The following is a 17,457-nucleotide window of genomic DNA, read 5'->3' on the forward strand; positions in this document are numbered from 1 at the left end:
ATTTGCATGAACTGATGCTGAACGAGATGAGCAGAACCAGAAGAATATTGTACACCCTAACAGCTGCATGGGGGTGATGATCAACCTTAATGGACTGGCTCATTTTGTCAGTGCAACAATCAGGGACAATTTTAGGGTATCTGCAATGAGAATACCATCTATATTCAAAGAAAGAATTGTGGAGTTTAAAAAAAGACCACAGACTATTACCTTTAATTTAAATTTTTTTAAATGGTATCTTATATAATTTTGCTATCTCTTATATTTATTGTTTTCCTTAAGATATGATTTCTCTCTTAACACATTCAATTTTGATCAATGTATAGCAGGGAAACAATGTAAAGACTATCACACTACCTTCTGTGGGGTGGGGGGAAGTGAGATTGGGGGAAAAATTGTAAAAGAAAAAAAAGAAATGACACTTCCCAACAAAGAAAGAAGATATGACATCCCAAGGGGAACAGCAGAGAGTAATGTGATGACATAACAAGAAGACATCCGTGGCTCTGCAGCATCAGAAATATGAATTTTCCAGCCTTGTATGAACCTTTCTCCATACCTGTTCCCAAACTATGTTTACCCCATGTATACCCTTTTTCATGTGTTCTCTGAACACACATTATGAACACTCTCTGACCATGTCTATTCTCTGTATTTGTGTACACTCTCACAAGGATTGTAGAAATGTATGGAATAAAGTAGGAACTTAGGCTCAGCATATGAGAATGAGAGGGGTGTGTGTGTGTGTGTGTGTGTGTGTGTGTGTGTGTGTAAGCTAATGTTATCAACCAGGGAATCAGAGAGCATGTGAATGCTGACTTATGTGTCTTAGTAGTGTTTTTATAGAAAAAGAAGGATAATATAGAAGGATTGTAGAAAAGGATAATGTCATTAAATAATATTATTTCAGAATACAATAAACAAGGAGAAATAGTTTAAAGAATATCATTAAAGAAATGTATAATTATAAAAGAAGATGGACTGATCATGGGACAAGAACAGGAAACCCTTGGATTAGCTATACCTTTCACTGGTATTCTCATCATGTCAAGAAAAAGGGAATAAGGCTACTGGATCATTGGAGAAATAACTTTTTGTTAACTTATAGAAAGCTATGAATAAGTGTTAAATAAGATAGGCAAATATGGATAGCTTTTGATGTGCATTACTGGAAGGAAAACCTGTGTCAATGAAGATTATAGATTCATTGGAGTATGGTAGTACATTTCAGGTATAAAATGAAAAAATTTTAAGCATACAATGTCTTACTAATAAAATATTTTATAGCCATATCCAATTAGAATAAATAATGAATCCTTAGATCAAATTATTCAAATTTGCACTACATATTTCCACTGGGTTGGAACCAATTACCATATTTTACATAATTATAATTTCAAATAATAAAATTTGGAATATATATGGCCACTTAGGGGGATTCATTATTTGTATTAATCAGGACCTACTTAGCTGTATTTCAAATCAATTTATGATAACCACAAAATATAAAGAGATTCTCTGTTTTTAGACAGAGCTAGAATTTTGTCAATATGGGTTCTCCATTTGATGATGCAGATTGCAATCCATTTATAGGTGACCACCTCATACAACCCTAATACTTGTGTGCCAGAGGCCTTCCTCAGGAACTCATGACATAGAGCATCTAACTGTTGGAAGAGTTCAAATTATTCTACAGTTTTCAATTAAGTACAGAATACTACACCCTTGAGGTTGGATATCATCATTATGTTTCAATTCATTGTTATTTTATAGCTGCTATTAAGCACTAGGAGAAACACATAGCAGTAAGTATATAAGGAAATGTTATAGAGTAATAGCCATGGTCATTATCCAATATTTAAAAAGTAGGGCAAGACTTTAAAAGCTCACCAAATAACATCAGTAATTAAAAGACATTCAAAATACCACTGCATAATTTAAATGCTATAGGTCTGAAGTCTTTAAATATACAGCAGTTTTACAACTCAAGGCAAAGTGTATGAAAAATAAATGTGACTGAATGTTTAACTCTGTCCCAGTAAAAACTTTTCCTATAAATGAAATAGATTAAGAAAATGTATTTCTTATGCAGAGGATCATGTGGAGTAAAATGGACAATTTTAATTTTTATAGTTGTTCAGTCATGTCCAATTCTTCTTAATTCCATTTGAGTTTTTCTTGGCAATGATGCTGGAATGATTTTCCATTTCCTTCTCTAACTCATTTTACAGATGAGAAAGCTCAGCAAACAGGATTGTGACTTTCCCAGAGTCATACAGCTAGTAAGTGTCTAAAGTCAAACTGGCCAAAATGAACTTTGGTCTTCTTGATTCCAGGTCTGGTAGTTTATCTATCTATTGTGCCACCAAAATATCCTAATTTTGATTACATGAAATTAAAAACCATTGAAGGAAAGCAGGAAGGGGGGGAGGGGATTTACAATAAATTTCTTTCAGAAAGGTCTTATTTCTCAAATATATAAAGGAGTGACATAAATTTATTTGAAAGAAGAAAGAAAAGGAAGAAGAAGAAGAAGAAGCATTCCCCAATTGACAAATCAAAGGAAATGAGTAGGCAGTTCTCAGAAAAAGAAATCAGTGCTTTCTATAGTCATATAAAAATGCTCAAAATCACATAAAAATGCTCAAAATCACTATGGATTGGGTAGCTAGGTGGTGCAGTGGATAGAGCACCAGCCCTGGAGTCAGGAGTACCTGAGTTCAAATGTGACTTCACACACTTAATAATTACCTAGTTGTGTGGCCTTGGGCAAGCCACTTAACCCCATTGCCTTGAAAAAAAAAAGAATCAATACAAAGTGAATTGAACAGAACTTGTGTTGTGGCAATAATAATCAACCATGAAAGACTTAGCTATTCTGATCAAGACAGTGATCCAAGATCATTCAAAGGACCCATGATGAAAAAGGCTATCCACCTCCAGAGAGAGAGAGAGAAAACTGATGAATTCTGAGTTCAGACTGAAGAATATTTTTACTTTGTCTATTTTTTTAGGTTTGTATGTGTTTTCTTTTGCAACATGGACAATGGAAATATGTTTTGAATGACTTCACATGTATAATCAACATTATATTTCTTGCCTTCTCATTGGGTAGGGGAGAGGCTAGGGGGGAGGTAGAGAATTTGGAACTGAAAAGGTCTAAAAATAAATGCTAATTTTTTACATGTAATTGGGATATATTTAATGAAATTTCATATTTGCAACTATTTATGTTTTATATGTATGTATTTATATATGAAATGACAAGAAGATTTTCAGAAAAACCTGGCAAGACTTGTATTTATGTTCTATATGAATATTATCTTGTGTATATGTGTGTTTATATATGAAATGACAAGGGGGGAAGGGGTTTCAGAAAAACCTGGCAAGACCTGTATGAAATGATGATTCATAACAAAGTTGACCCCAACCAGATCACTGGATACAGTTAACTGCCACAGTGTTACAATGATCTACTATAAAAGACTTAGCTACATTGATCAGTACAATGATCCAAGACAATTCTGGAGTCATGATGAAACAAGCTCTTCCCCTCTAACGAAAAAAACTGATGAATTCTGAGTGCAAATTAAAGGGCAATTTTTTCACTCTTGTTTTTCTGTTTTTCTTTTTTGTTACATGGCTTGTACTGAAATGCTTTGTATTATTTCACATGTATAATTTATTTAATGCTTCTCAATCGGTAGGGGAGGGGCTCGAAGGAGGGGATCTGGAAATCAAAAAAAAGGTTCTTAAAATGAATGTTAAAAAGAAAATTTCCAAAAAAGAAAACGTCTCTTGGAAGGCCTTTGGGGACGAGTGGGGGTGGGTTGCGCGTGTGCGTGCGTGCCTACGTGTGTGTGTGTGTGTGTGTGTGTGTGTGTGTGTGTGTGTGTGTGTGTGTTTTTTACAGAGGCTACAGGGAAAGCAAGTGATGCAGGAAGCCACACGAGCTCACGCCGCTAGAGAGCAGCAGCTTGTCTCTTTGCAGGGCGGCAGAATGCTCTTTTTCCCCGGCAACAGGTCGCATGATCCGGGCTGAGAGGGAGGAGACGGGGGGAAGATGGCTTCGGAAGCCTTTGGGAGGAAGCCAAAAAAGCAAAGCCTTCGCTATGATTCCTGGAATTTCTCTTAAGCAGTCGTGGTTGAGGAAGGCATGCCTATCTTTAACACAGCTGCTGTCCATACATTCAGGAGGCGTTTCTCAAAGGAGGACCAAAAAAGGGGAGCAGGGAGGGTTGTTCAATTGGACAGAAAACCTTTGCTTAGCTCTGTCCCTTAGCCTCCGTCGGCCCTGCCTCGGAACTTCACCTGGAACCCCTGGAAACGCAGCCTCTAGTCCGGCTCAGGGGAAAAGTGCCTCTGCAGCCTTGTGTGGGAAATCTCTCCTCCCTTCCTCCCACTCAGGAGCCTTTCCTCTTTCCTTTCACTACTGCTCTCCACAACCTTTGATGAAAACCCCTCCTTCTGGTTTTAGTTTTGTTTGTTTTTTGCAAGGCAATGAGGTTAAGTGGCTTGCCCCAAGGCCACACAGCTAAAACCCCTCATTCTAAGGCGTCCATCCTGGGGTTTTTAATGCTGCACCTCAAAGTTCTACCCAGGGCTTGCGTGGCAGGAACTCATCCACCATTGAACAGAGCTGCGACACAGTTCCCTCAGCCTGATACTTGAAAGACCAAATGTATTTTATTGTTGGGTACATTTTCAAATTTGTGGACCGAAAGCCTGCCTCTTCCTCTTCCATATAACTTTGGTTCCATTACAAATGGGATCGTTTTCCCCGAAGCTTAATAACCCCGTTTCCAAGAATCAGAAATAATCATCTGAGCTTCTACTTCTACTATTGTTCCAGAAAGTCGGGCCGTCCTTAAAAAAAAAAAGCATTTCCAAATAGGCAGGACTAGATTTAGGAACCAGATTTTGACAGTCTCTGGTTTTAATTCACTCCCAAAATTAAAGTAGGTTCCAGAAATGTCAGAGCTGTGTATAAATTCTTTTAAGCAGAAGATGTAAGACTGCCTCAGACATCTAAAGAGAGGAAGCAAAAGCTAAATTAATCTAAGGTCCGAGTTAATGTGGTATTAATGAAAATCAAAGCTTCTGTGGTCTGTATGCCAAATTCCTGCTCTGTGACTAAAGGAGAAAGAATGTGTCCATAGCTAGTAGGCTAATATTCTTCCCATCCCTATTTTTATCTCTCAGCCTTTTAGGTGGGGAAGTAGCCCGAATTTGTAAAACAGTAGAATCGATCTGTATGAAAATTTCAAGGAGCCACACTGCTCTTAATTGCAATGCTAAGTCTGGAATAAAAGAAATGCTACAGGCTGGATATGGTTCTTGTCCTTCATTATCGAAGAAGACCAAAATGACATCACTATGTTTAAGACAAATTACAGATCAGACCAATACAAACTCGGAATGCTCTACCACAGGTCGGGCACAAGTAGTCCATGTGAACACTGGAGTGTTCACCCACCCCAGTGCAGATTGGATATGTTTGTAGTATTGTATATAGTTAGAACTGGAACTGACAGCCAGGGCTTTCTCTCTCTCTCTCTCTCTCTCTCTCTCTCTCTCTCTCTCTCTCTCTCTCTCTGTATATGTCTATAAATTACGGCCTACTCACTGGTGAGACCTTAGGCAAGTCATTTTTCCTGAGTTTTAATTAATGACTGTTTGCAAAAAAAAATGCAGTAAGGTTGGGGTGGCTAGGTGGCACAGTGGATAGAGCACCAACTCAGGAGTCAGTAGTAACAGTTCAAATGTGACCTCAGACACTCAGTAATTATCTAGCTGTGTGGCCTTGGGCAATCCACTTAACTCCTTTTGCCTTGCAAAAACCTAAAAAGAAAAAGGGGAAAAAATGCAGAGAAGTTCCAAGATGAAAGAGACTATGGAATGACAAAGGCACATTAATAGGATGATGCTGTTTCTCAAAGACCTTTTTCAAGAGGCTAAACTTAAAAGGAGTGTTTTTGGTTCCCACCCTCCAAAAGGTATTTTTAATTCCTAAGCCGAAATCAAAACTATTGAGCTAATCTTTTCCCCTGACAGACAATGAAACTATCATGTGACCAAAATTAGATAAATGAGGACTTTTCAGAAGTCAAAAACATAGGTCTATGACCCAAAAATAAGGAGCTTGAAGAATTCTCCTTCTTCTTTATTATCTTTCCCTTTAAAAGTCCCATGTAAAACTCCATTATGTGCCAAAGGTCAGGACTGTTTTCTGCAAAAAAGAAAAGTTCACCTAGGGCAGTAAAAGATGTTCCCTTCCCCCAACAAGGGAGTTAAGTTAAAGCCTTCAAACCATTCTCTAGCAAAGATCCAACCCCTTAATTGTCCTTATATTATCCCTGACTATCTTCTTGAGGACTTTAGTCAAACTTTTACTTCATTTTGGCTTGAAAACACCAGGGAAGTTTTTCTGCATATTTGACTAAAGCATAGAAGCACAAGCACTTTTGATTGCTTTTCCATCCTTACTTTTTCCAGGTTAAGCTACACTTTGATTTCCTGTACTCTAGGACTAGCAATACTGCCCATTATATTTATCAAAATCTTTCCTGCCAGAATGTTTTTATTAAATCTCCTTGCTTTTGAGCCTCTGCATTCTTTGATTTTGCCTGTGTACTATAAAGAATATTCTACTTGATCTTGTGTTTTCAAGTCTGTATATAATAAATATTATAGCTAGGAATTAATATTTAGTGAACAAGTTTAAAAGTATAAGTGCACAAAAATATCCTTTGGCTTTTAAAAATTTAGCTAAAATATCTTTAGCTTTTTATTTAACAAACTCCCAGCCTGATACTCAATAGAAAAAATATATTTTATTGTTGGACACATTTTATTGTTGGATACATTTTCAAATTGTACAACAGTATACAAACACTGCCTGGCACACAGTAGGAACTTAATAAATGCTATGGTCTGAGTTACAAATCCTATTGTAGCTTCTAAACTGATTGTCAAAACTGATGAAATGTTTCTATCAGGTAAATGATTCTAAATATATTCTTTTATGTTTGAGAATATTTGAGTATTTTGGTACTTGAGAATATTTTGGTTATTTTTAACACCTGAAAAAATTAATTTGGGAATACTTATTTAATATTACTTAGCATGAATGGAAAAGATGATATTGTTAAAGAGAAAGAAAATAAGATAACTCCTAGATTTCCTCCATAGCCTCTGTGTGTGTGTGTGTGTGTGTGTGTGTGTGTGTGTGTGTGTCTGTGTGTGTGTGTATTTATCCTGACCTGTGATTTCATCAATAGAGAGAACTACTATTAAAGAAACTCCAAGTACCAACTTAAATATGCAACTGTTCTGCAATTAATTATCTTAGGGAATGGTTTATGAAAATAGGGAATTAAGTGACTTTCTCAAGATCACTCTGCTAGTACATGTCAGAAGTAAGATTTCAACACAAGTACAATTCCAGTGCTGGCTCTTTATCTCCTATTCAGGTTACCACAAGATGCTTAGTTGAATTGACCCAAAATTACTGTTAACACAAAAAAATTTTTTGTTGTTATTCTGAACTTAAAAACATTAACAAATTAATATTTCTGTGTAGTACCTATTAGAAAAATTATACATGATGATGCTCTGAATATATTATATAAAATTTGAATTTTAAAAAATCAACATGCAAGTCCTCTTTATCTGTCTCCTACTAAACCTACTTCTGTTCTCTTCTATGTTTTTTGAAATGCTCTATCAACCCTCTTTTTTCTTTTCTTTTTTTAGTCACTCTCACTAGTATACCTTTCCTAAATTCCTGCATATAAAAAGGGAAAAAAAACAAGTAAGCATAAACAAATAAGCAAAACATATCCACACATCAGCAATATCCAAAAACAAATAGCTTAATCAAGGCCTATAATCTGTCATCTCTCTGAAATGCTGAGAAATAAATATGTCTTGTCATTGATCCTCTAGAATTTTGCTTGGTCATTGCATCATTGAGTCTTTCAAAATTGATTTTCTTTACAGTGTCGTTACTTTATAAATATTTCTCCTGTTTCTACTCACTTCATATATTTTCCCAAGTTTCTCTGAAATAACCCTTTTCATCATTTATGGCACAATAGTATTACTTCACAATTCACATGACATATTTTATTTAGCAATTTCCCAATTGATAGGTATCTCTTTAGTACCTAGTAGCAACTGTTTGGTAATTTAAGATGACTACTGTTATAAATGATTAAATAAAAACAGAAGAGTATGGACAAAATGTATCAAAATATAATAATTCTTAACTATCCTCTTTCCTTTGATAGGACAGTTCTGGATTGTGGATATTTTGGGCAATCTCATTATTCTTTTTTAGAAAGTAGTACAGAAAAGTAGTTTGTACAGTAGAAAGAGTGCCACCCCCTATAGTCAGGGATATTCATCTTCCTGAGTTCAAATCCAGCCTCTGACACCTTACTAGTTGTGTGAGTCTGAGTAAGTCATTTAACCCCCTTTTCCTCAGGTTCCTCATCTGCAAAATGAGCTAGAGAAGGAAACGGCAAGGCACTCTAGTGTCTTTGCCAAGAAAACCCCAAATGGGATCAACATCCTGGAACTGTACTTTTTTAAGGAAATCATTCTTATCCTGTTCTGCTGTTTTTAGTCAACTCAAAAACTTAGCTCGAGTTTCTAAAATATGTAACACTGATATAAATTCAGTGGATCCTGCATTGTAATGGATTTTTCTAAGCTTCTTGAAACTGTTATCAGAGATTCGAACCCATGTTATCAAAGACCCACTTTGATAGTTTGAAAACAGCTCTAGGTTTTTATTTTATCTCTCAGATTAAATAACTGGTATCCAAAGCAGCAAATGGGATGAATATTTTATGTTTCACTTCTTTTAAGTGACAATAGACTTTGAACAGCTTTGAAAGCTCCAACTCTTAGATACTTTTCTCCTAGGAGTTGATTTTTAAAATCTGCCTCCTACTAAGGAAATAAGAGAGGTATAAGAATTTTTAATTCAAGTGCCTTTGAAAATTCTTCATTTCCACTCCCAGGTTCACTCAGGAACCTCCCAAATTCATTCAACTTGGTTTGCACTAGAGTCTAAAAGAGTTACTGGCTTTATCTAGTAGGGATATCTACTCTCTGATACAAAGGCCATCTAATCTCTCTCTCCTGCATAAAATTTGTGCTAATATCTAAAGGTATAGAAATCAACAAACATTTATTGTCTACTTGTTTTAGAAGATGAAGATAAAAATACAAAAATAAGACAGCTGTCATCTTCCAGAAGCCTATATTCCTTCAGGGAGGGGGATAGAAAATACTCATGGATAAATAAATATTGATGTATAAAAATAAATACAAAATGATTGTGGGAACATTAAGAACTAGGGAAATCCAGAACAACCTTCTGAAGATCAGTCATTAAACATTAAGTATCCTAGTGTTTCTCTAACACTAGGGACAGAAAGGAAAAAGACAGCCCCTCCTCTCTAGGAGGGCAGCTAGATGTCACAGTGAACTGCATCTTCCCGAGTTCAAATCTGGCCTTACTTTTCCTAGCTATGTGAGACCATGGGCAAGTCACTTAACTTTGCCTAAGTTTCCTCATCTGTAAAATAAATTGAAGAAGGAAATGGCAAATCATTCCAGTACCTTTGCCAAGAAAATCCCAACCTGAGTCACAAAGATTTATATATAAGTGAAATGACAATCTAATGGACACACAACACATAGTAAAGGAAGGAGAGAATTCCAGATATGGGAAACAGTCAATACATGTCCTGTTCACAAATCAGCAAAAAGGAAAATGTCACTGGATTAGAGTACATACCGCAAGTAAAGTGTAAGAGAACCAGAACAGGGTGGGTGAGGGAGGTTGTGAAGTGTGTTGAATAAGCCAGAGGGTTTTCTATTTGATCCTGAAAGTAGTAGAGAGGTACTAGGTTTTAAATGATTAGGGGGTGATGTGGTCAGACCTTCACTTTAGGAAGATCACTTTGACATCTGGTTGGAAGATGGATTGTAACAGGAGAGACATGGGACAGGGAGACCAACTAGCAGACTGTTACCATAGACCTGTGAGCACACTAGAGTGGTGGCAGAGTTAAAGTAGAAATAGGAGCATATACAGAGATGTTCCAGAATATCCAATGGACTTGACAACAGATTGATGGAAGGGTGGGGATGTGGAGTCCTAAAGGGGATAAGAATTTCACAAAAAGCAAAGGTAGAAGAACAAGAACAAACCAGGAGTGAGGGAGAGCCTGGGTAAAGCCATGGAGGAAGTAGAAAAAGAATGTCATATGTGGGGGTTAGTGAAATAAACCAATTTAGCTGCACTAGAGTGATAGGGGGCATGAGAAGATAATAGCATCCAGCCTGGAAAGAAAGACTGGAGTCAGAACTAGAATGCCAATCAGAAGTCTATAAATGAAATTTAAAAAAAAAAACCCTTATGAACAGTATTCATCTTGCCTTTCCACCAAAATTCTAAATATTTCAGGGGCAGAGACCAACAGCTTTTTTATCAGTACATTGCACAATACTGGAAACACTCTTGATATCAGATTTAGTCCCTCTCACTTTCTGGACCTCAGTTTCTTCTTTGGTTAAAAAAAAAGCAACTAGATGATTGCTGAGGTCCCTCTTACCTCCAATATTCTATGGTTCTGTAAATAGTATTTTTTCCTGATTTGACTGCACTTTACTACCCTCTATTCAGTTCACCAGTTGAGTCTTTTTTTTTTTACTACTTAACATGAAAGACTTCAGAGCTTTGTTTATACCCCTATTCTAAGCAGAAAAAACTTAAAAACTTGGGATTCATGTACTCATTGTTACAGAAGACCTGAGTTCACTGCCCTGAGACACTAAATAGTTAATGACCCTAGGCAAGACATTTTGCCTCAGTTTCCTCATCTGTAAAATGGGAATAATAGCATCTACCTTCCAGGATTGTTGTAAATAAATGACTCTGGGGCAGCTAGGTGATGAAGTGGATAGAGCACCAGACCTGGAGTCAGGAGGACCCAAGTTAAAATCCGGCCTCAGACACTTAATACTTAGCTGTGTGACCTTGGACAAGTCACTTAATTCCATTGCCTTGCCCCCCCCCCAAAAAACGCAAAAGGTAAGATAATCCAGCAAATTAAATGATATTTTACACATTGCAAAACATACTAGGCAATGTATAAATATTAGCAATTATTATTTTTACTATTATTACTGCTGTTATTGTTACTACTACAACTGTTACTATTCTACAACTACCATCATATTGTCCTCAGCAGTCAAACTAATTTTTTCCCAAAGGCCCTCTAGTCAGACTCTTATACCTATTTCTTATACCCTCAACATTTTCAATTAGGAAATTTTAAGAAATTCAATACTCATTTTTCCATTTTACCTGTAAAAGATAAGTTTTTAAAGATTATAAATTTTGTTAAATTATTAATTTTAAATTTATATTATTACATTATTATATGCAATTAATATTATTTAGTTTATTTTTATTTAATTTAATTAATAAAAATAAAAAATAAAACAACTTAAGAATGAAATCTCATTGACATACAAATAAGTCTCTCCTTTGTTTCCTCCCTCAATTTCCCCATTTGCTGTTTTTAAATATGAGGTCAGCATTTGTTGTTGAGCCTCTTTGACATCTGCCAGTAGAGCTGGAGCTCTATTTGAAAAGTCAGACGATCCTTTCTACCTATTCTCCTTCTACAATGCCTTGAAGAACCTGAAAAAACTTCCCTAGAATACAACAATGTAGTTTCACAAGAGTCAGATATCAAAGTTCCTCTGCCATTAAAAAATAATGAAGTACTGTGATATTGTTAATAATAGCCACATTGTCCAAGTGATCAGCTGCTATCTAGACAGCAGGTTTCTAGGTCCTTCTAGAGGTCTCTTTGCAGCAGCCATTTTGTGTTATTATGGGTTAAAATTTCTTCTCGGAGCTTCTAAAACAATTGTTGGAAATTGCATCCAATCTGATGAGACAGCTTCAGATTTCAGTATCTAAGCAGTAATACATGATTACTTCGGAAGTGAAGAAGGGGGCTACTGTAGCTACCGTATATATTTGTTTAGAAGACAGTGTAGCCATGAAGATAGTCACGTTCTCTTCCAGTATTAAAATGGAGGAAATTAAGCAAAAAGCACTTCCGATTGTTATATAGTTACCTTTTCCATAGCTTAATCTAGGGATTCTCAGCTTGGGATTTGTAGATTTAGCATTTGGGAGGTATTTTTTAATTTTGTTTTTATTTTTTAATTTTGATAACTGCATTCCAATCTACCTTTTTTTTAAAAATAAACTTTGATATTTCATTTTAATGCCTTTTAGAACATTTATCTGAGAAGGGGCTCATAGGCTTCACCAGACAGCCAAAAGTATCCGTGACATTAAAAAAAAAAAAGATTAAGAACCCCTATTCTAAACTGGAAAAAAAAGGGCGGGGGGGGGGGGGGGGGGATGTTTGCAAATGTAAGCCCCTGACAGTAACACCAGAACTCTGGCAAAAGAATCATTTAGTTAGACTCAAACGATTTAGTGCCCTTTTCAAAAATGAGCAGCGCAAAGAAAAGGGCACAATAAAACTTTGTAAAGCCCTCAAAACTGGTCATTGGGAAGTAAGAGAATGACTTTAAAAAAACTGAGAGGCAAACTGAGGGACATGTCAAGGCATAATTTAGCCAAGGAAAACACAGAACAGACAAGTTTCAGTGTAGGAGCAGGAATATTTTGGGCTCAGTTTCTAGAAAAAAATATTGATTTGCCCCAAGATTACAACAGAAAAATAATACCTGCATACAATCTAAAAGTCTATCCTAGGACTGATAGTGATGTACAATAGATATCCTCTAAGTCTGGGAGCTAATGGATGTTTTCCTCTTAAAAGACATTGATGATAAAAAAAAAAATCGTGGGGGCGGGGGGAGAAGTTACCACCTCCTATACTCTCAAGTCTAGGGAGTCTAAACATTGATTTCCATGTAGAGAATGAGAACTAACTATTCTCTAGAATGTAGTGTAAAGGGGCAGTAAGGTAGAACATACTGATTCAGTGTAAAATAAGTGAAGAGGTTTCTACTTACAAAAAGTATTTTTCTCATTTGAATGATTTTAACTGTGAAAATATTACTGGTAAAGAGAAAGTTTAGTGTACAGATTTGTAGTATAATAAAATCCCAGCTTTTATCTTACAAAAATCAGTAGGATGGTTATATATTTGTTCTTATAGGAAAATGTAGCCTGAATAAAACTTACCTTTTATAGAAACTTGAATAGCATTTAGTTTTTAAGAGTCTAAAAATATCATTTTTAACAGAATCTTTCTCTATAAATAGGAAACAAATGAAAATATTTAGGATGAAATGGTAAATTATTTCTGATTCTTACCTATTTTAAGACCTACCCTGATGATCAATAAATCAGTTTTTATAGCAACAGTCAATCCTCTGTGCTCTGCCAAGGCTTCTTTCGGCATTTTTATTAGGCAGCATTTACAGATCTGTCAGAAATGGGGCATTATAACTTCAGCACCCAGTTATGCTAACTGTTGCAGGACAGTAAATATGACATTATACATAAAACTATATATTTGTCACTCTCATGAATTCAACAGTTCCCAATTTTTTCCTATCAAAACCAATGTTTTAGCATTTCTACTTCTATTTGAACATTATATGCCTATTTCATAGATTTCATTTATAATGATTTGGAAAATGACTGCAGGTTGAATTTGACTTTATAGAAACAAAATGAAGAGAACCTTTCAGATTTCAGTTTCTAGTTGATTTGAATTGAAAGTGGAATCACTCAGAAGTTTCTAGTAAAGAAGGTACTTTGTCCCTTTAAGAAAAACACTGCAGTAATTTTCCATTACCCTGCTGCACTCTCCTGCCTACGTGGCAAGAATTGTTGTGAGGCTGATGCATGATGGGTGAGGCTCTGATCTTTCCCCTGTTGCCTGGTTACCACTCTTGGTATGCAGGCTGTCAGCCAAGCTCCAGGGAAGCACCTTTGTTTCCAAGAAGGGATTTGAATTCTGTTTTCATACATCAGGAACAAAGCAAATTGCACCCCATTAAGCTTAACATAAAGCAAGAAGTGTAGGATAGGGTTTTAAAGTATATTCAACTTCAATATTTATTTACTTTTTTGGAATTAAAAAAAAATCCTTGTAGATATGTTGTCTAGGATGGTCAAAGAAAATCAGAGGAATGTCTTAGGGCTTGTAAAATATTCTGTTTTATTTTCCATTTAAATAGATATCAGTATCAACAATCTCTGGTCTCAGAAACTGCAGATATAGCCATAGTTTCTTTTAACAATATATATTCTGGCTTTACCTGTCAAACTAGTCCTGGGAGGGAGGAGTCTCTTCTAAATTAGACTATGAACATTTTCTAACAACAGGATTAGACTATAAATACTAATTACTAGGCACTTCCTTTTCCTCTTTATAGTTGGTTTACCAACTAAAAGAATGAGGTCATAGCTAATAAAAGAATGCTTTCCACTCCTTGTAAAGGGGACGGTCCTTCTTTTGCTTTGAAAAATGTGGGATTTTTTTTTCTCTCCTCTGCAAGGGCTGAGTTATACAATTAAGACTGGTCTTAAGCAAGGTTGAAAGTCTTGGACTGCAGACTGGGAAACTAGGAGGAAGGAACAGAATTTGGTGAAGGCACCTGGAAATTGCACCCTCCCCCATACTACTTAATCCAACATATTCCTTTTATTTCTGAATATTTGGAACCTGTTTATCTAAATGCCACTCTATTTAAAATAGTTTTGCAAAGTCACTTAAAGTTATGCCCTTAGAAATATATAGCACTGTTTAGAAGGGAAAAAAAACCTGTCCATTTCTTTCTACCATTGATAAATGTTTTATGCATAAATTAGGTACATAAGGGTCCCATTTCTGCCACTTCATTTATCCTTCTAGTGTAATATAGTAGAAATAGCTAGCTTTGAAGTTAGAGGAGGGCATTCAAATGACAGAACACACAAGTGGAATTCCAGTTTTGGTACTAGAAGGTTTGGGATGGAATCCTAATTCTTCTACTCATCAATTGTTTGACTCTTAGCAAGTTGACTGCCCTTTTTTGAACTTCAATTTATTAATCCAGAAAATCAGAGGGTTAGACAAGGGATTGATAAAGTTAACTATGATTTATATTTGTGCTATATATTTTCTTGTTGACTTTCAAATTAGGTAGAATGGATACCTTGTTGTTTGAAATGGTTTGTCACCATTCATTAACTATCAGGTCTGTTAAATTTCCAGACATTATTAGAGGCAAAATACATAAATGATCTTACTTTTTTTTCTTCAGTGTGAAATTGGAAGGTACAATCTATAAGCTATTGAGATTTGTAGCATTACCACAGATCAACACTATAAATTGCCTTAAATATACTGGTAGATGATGATGATGATGATAATGACAATTCACTGATAAACAGGTTTACTTACTAATAACCCTATGAGGTAAGTAGTTATATGTTATTATTCCCATTTAATAGAGGAGAAAAATGAGACCAAAAATTTCAGTGATTTAACTAGGGTCAGAGCTGAGATTAATTTTCATGTCTGGTACTGCATTGTACTTCTTCCTCCATTATAATATATTATTGCATTCAAATATTCACTCTGCCTTCCCAAATTTACCAAGCACAGACATATAGCCAGCCCCTGAGGCCAGCATTAATGCTCTATGTGATTAAATATCATAAGCCCGAAGAAGCAGGGCGGACTACTGGAATGTCCTAATTTTCAGATAAGAAATCTGAGGCCCAGGGTGATTATATGAAAAGACCTAGAAACTGTACCTTAGACAAATCATTTAACTTTTGTGGTTATCTATGTCACCTTACACTAATGGGAGGTGGAGTCTTATGCAAAATGGTATAAATATGGAGTGATTAAATTAGACACTCTCTTAAAGTCACGCCTGGCAATAAAATTCTATTATATAATGATGTTATATTCAATTCTTATTTCCTGATTACTTTTAGATTATCTCTAATTTCTTTCAGCTGCTAAAAGAATTTGCCTGGTTGTACTAGTTACTTTGAGTCTAAAATATGCCATCCAAACAAAGGACTCTGGTTGAGGTTAGTCTCTGAACTCTAGGCACTAGGTTATCAATATTGTTGGTGTCAGGAAGAAAAGTTCTTAGAGAAAAAGGGGTGAAGGTGTGAGAGTGGAGTTCTTTCTTAAACTAGATATCACAAAACTGCATATAGCACTAATACCTTTTAGCCTCTTAGGATCATAGAATTAAGAAACCAAAAGTCATCTCAGAGCTCACCTGGTTCAGTCTCTATTGTGAAGAAGAGGGAACTGACATTCAAAAAAATGAGCTGACTTGTCAATGTGACCCAGCTAGGAAAGAGCAGTCAGGATTCATACCCATCATCTGACTCTATACTGAATTCTCTTTCCATTACCCCCACCTTCCTTCCCTTCTTCCTAGGTAAGCAGACTGTACTCCAAGATCTAGAAAACATCTTTATTACCAAGATGGGATTTGAATTCTTTTAACATATACTTAGAAGACAGCAAATTGTATTCCCTCCGTTAAACTTAACATCAAACATGATTTGTAGAATAGGATTTTAGAGTATAGTCAATTTTAACAGTTATTCACACTCTTTGTTTTGTGCCCCCCCCCCACACAATACACACACAAAAATTTAATATCTAGGATTGTCTAATTTTTTTTAAGCCTTCTTATCCTACTATGCCCTCTTCTAATAGTCTCTAATATTTACTTTCAGCATAGAATTCTGGATTCTAAGCAAAAAATCATTTCAAAAAGTAGATATTCTTTAGGAGGGAAAAAAAGATTGATTTTCTTGAGGATCTCAAAGAACCTAATATCATTAATATTTATTCAACTGCTCAGAGAAATTGATTTCTTTATTATGGTTACTTCTTTTGCCTACCAGGATAGATGAATCTCTCCATGACTTGGTAGTCACCCTTTGAAACCTGTTGTGGTTTCACTAATCTGTGATGAGCTTCTCCAAATTTATGTAGGCTGACCCAACAGACAACAACACTGTCCCTCAGGCCAGTACTAATGCTACAATCAAATATTAAAGAATATAAGGAAAGTATTCTCAAAGTAGAGAAATATTTTGCAAAGGTTTATAAGCTCCAACTATTTAAAGAGAATTCTTTCTTAATCAGTCTTCATCAATACCTATGTGACTGGAATGTCTAATATTGCCTTCACTTTTTTCTAAGCACTAGAAATAAGAACATATGGTTGCAGCAGAATAACTAGGATATCAAAGTTCTGTTGTTTGGCAAACTGCTAGTGATGGCTCTGTAAAAATTGACTAAAATAACTGAAGATTATTTCATCATACTTTGCCTCAGGCACTCATTTACTGTCCTCTTGAAGGCAAATTCAAGAAAAATGAAGGTAAATTTTGTCACTTGCTCCCTTCCT

Source organism: Macrotis lagotis, chromosome 4 (assembly GCF_037893015.1).
Source record: "Macrotis lagotis isolate mMagLag1 chromosome 4, bilby.v1.9.chrom.fasta, whole genome shotgun sequence".
NCBI classification, from domain to species: Eukaryota; Metazoa; Chordata; class Mammalia; order Peramelemorphia; family Peramelidae; genus Macrotis; species Macrotis lagotis.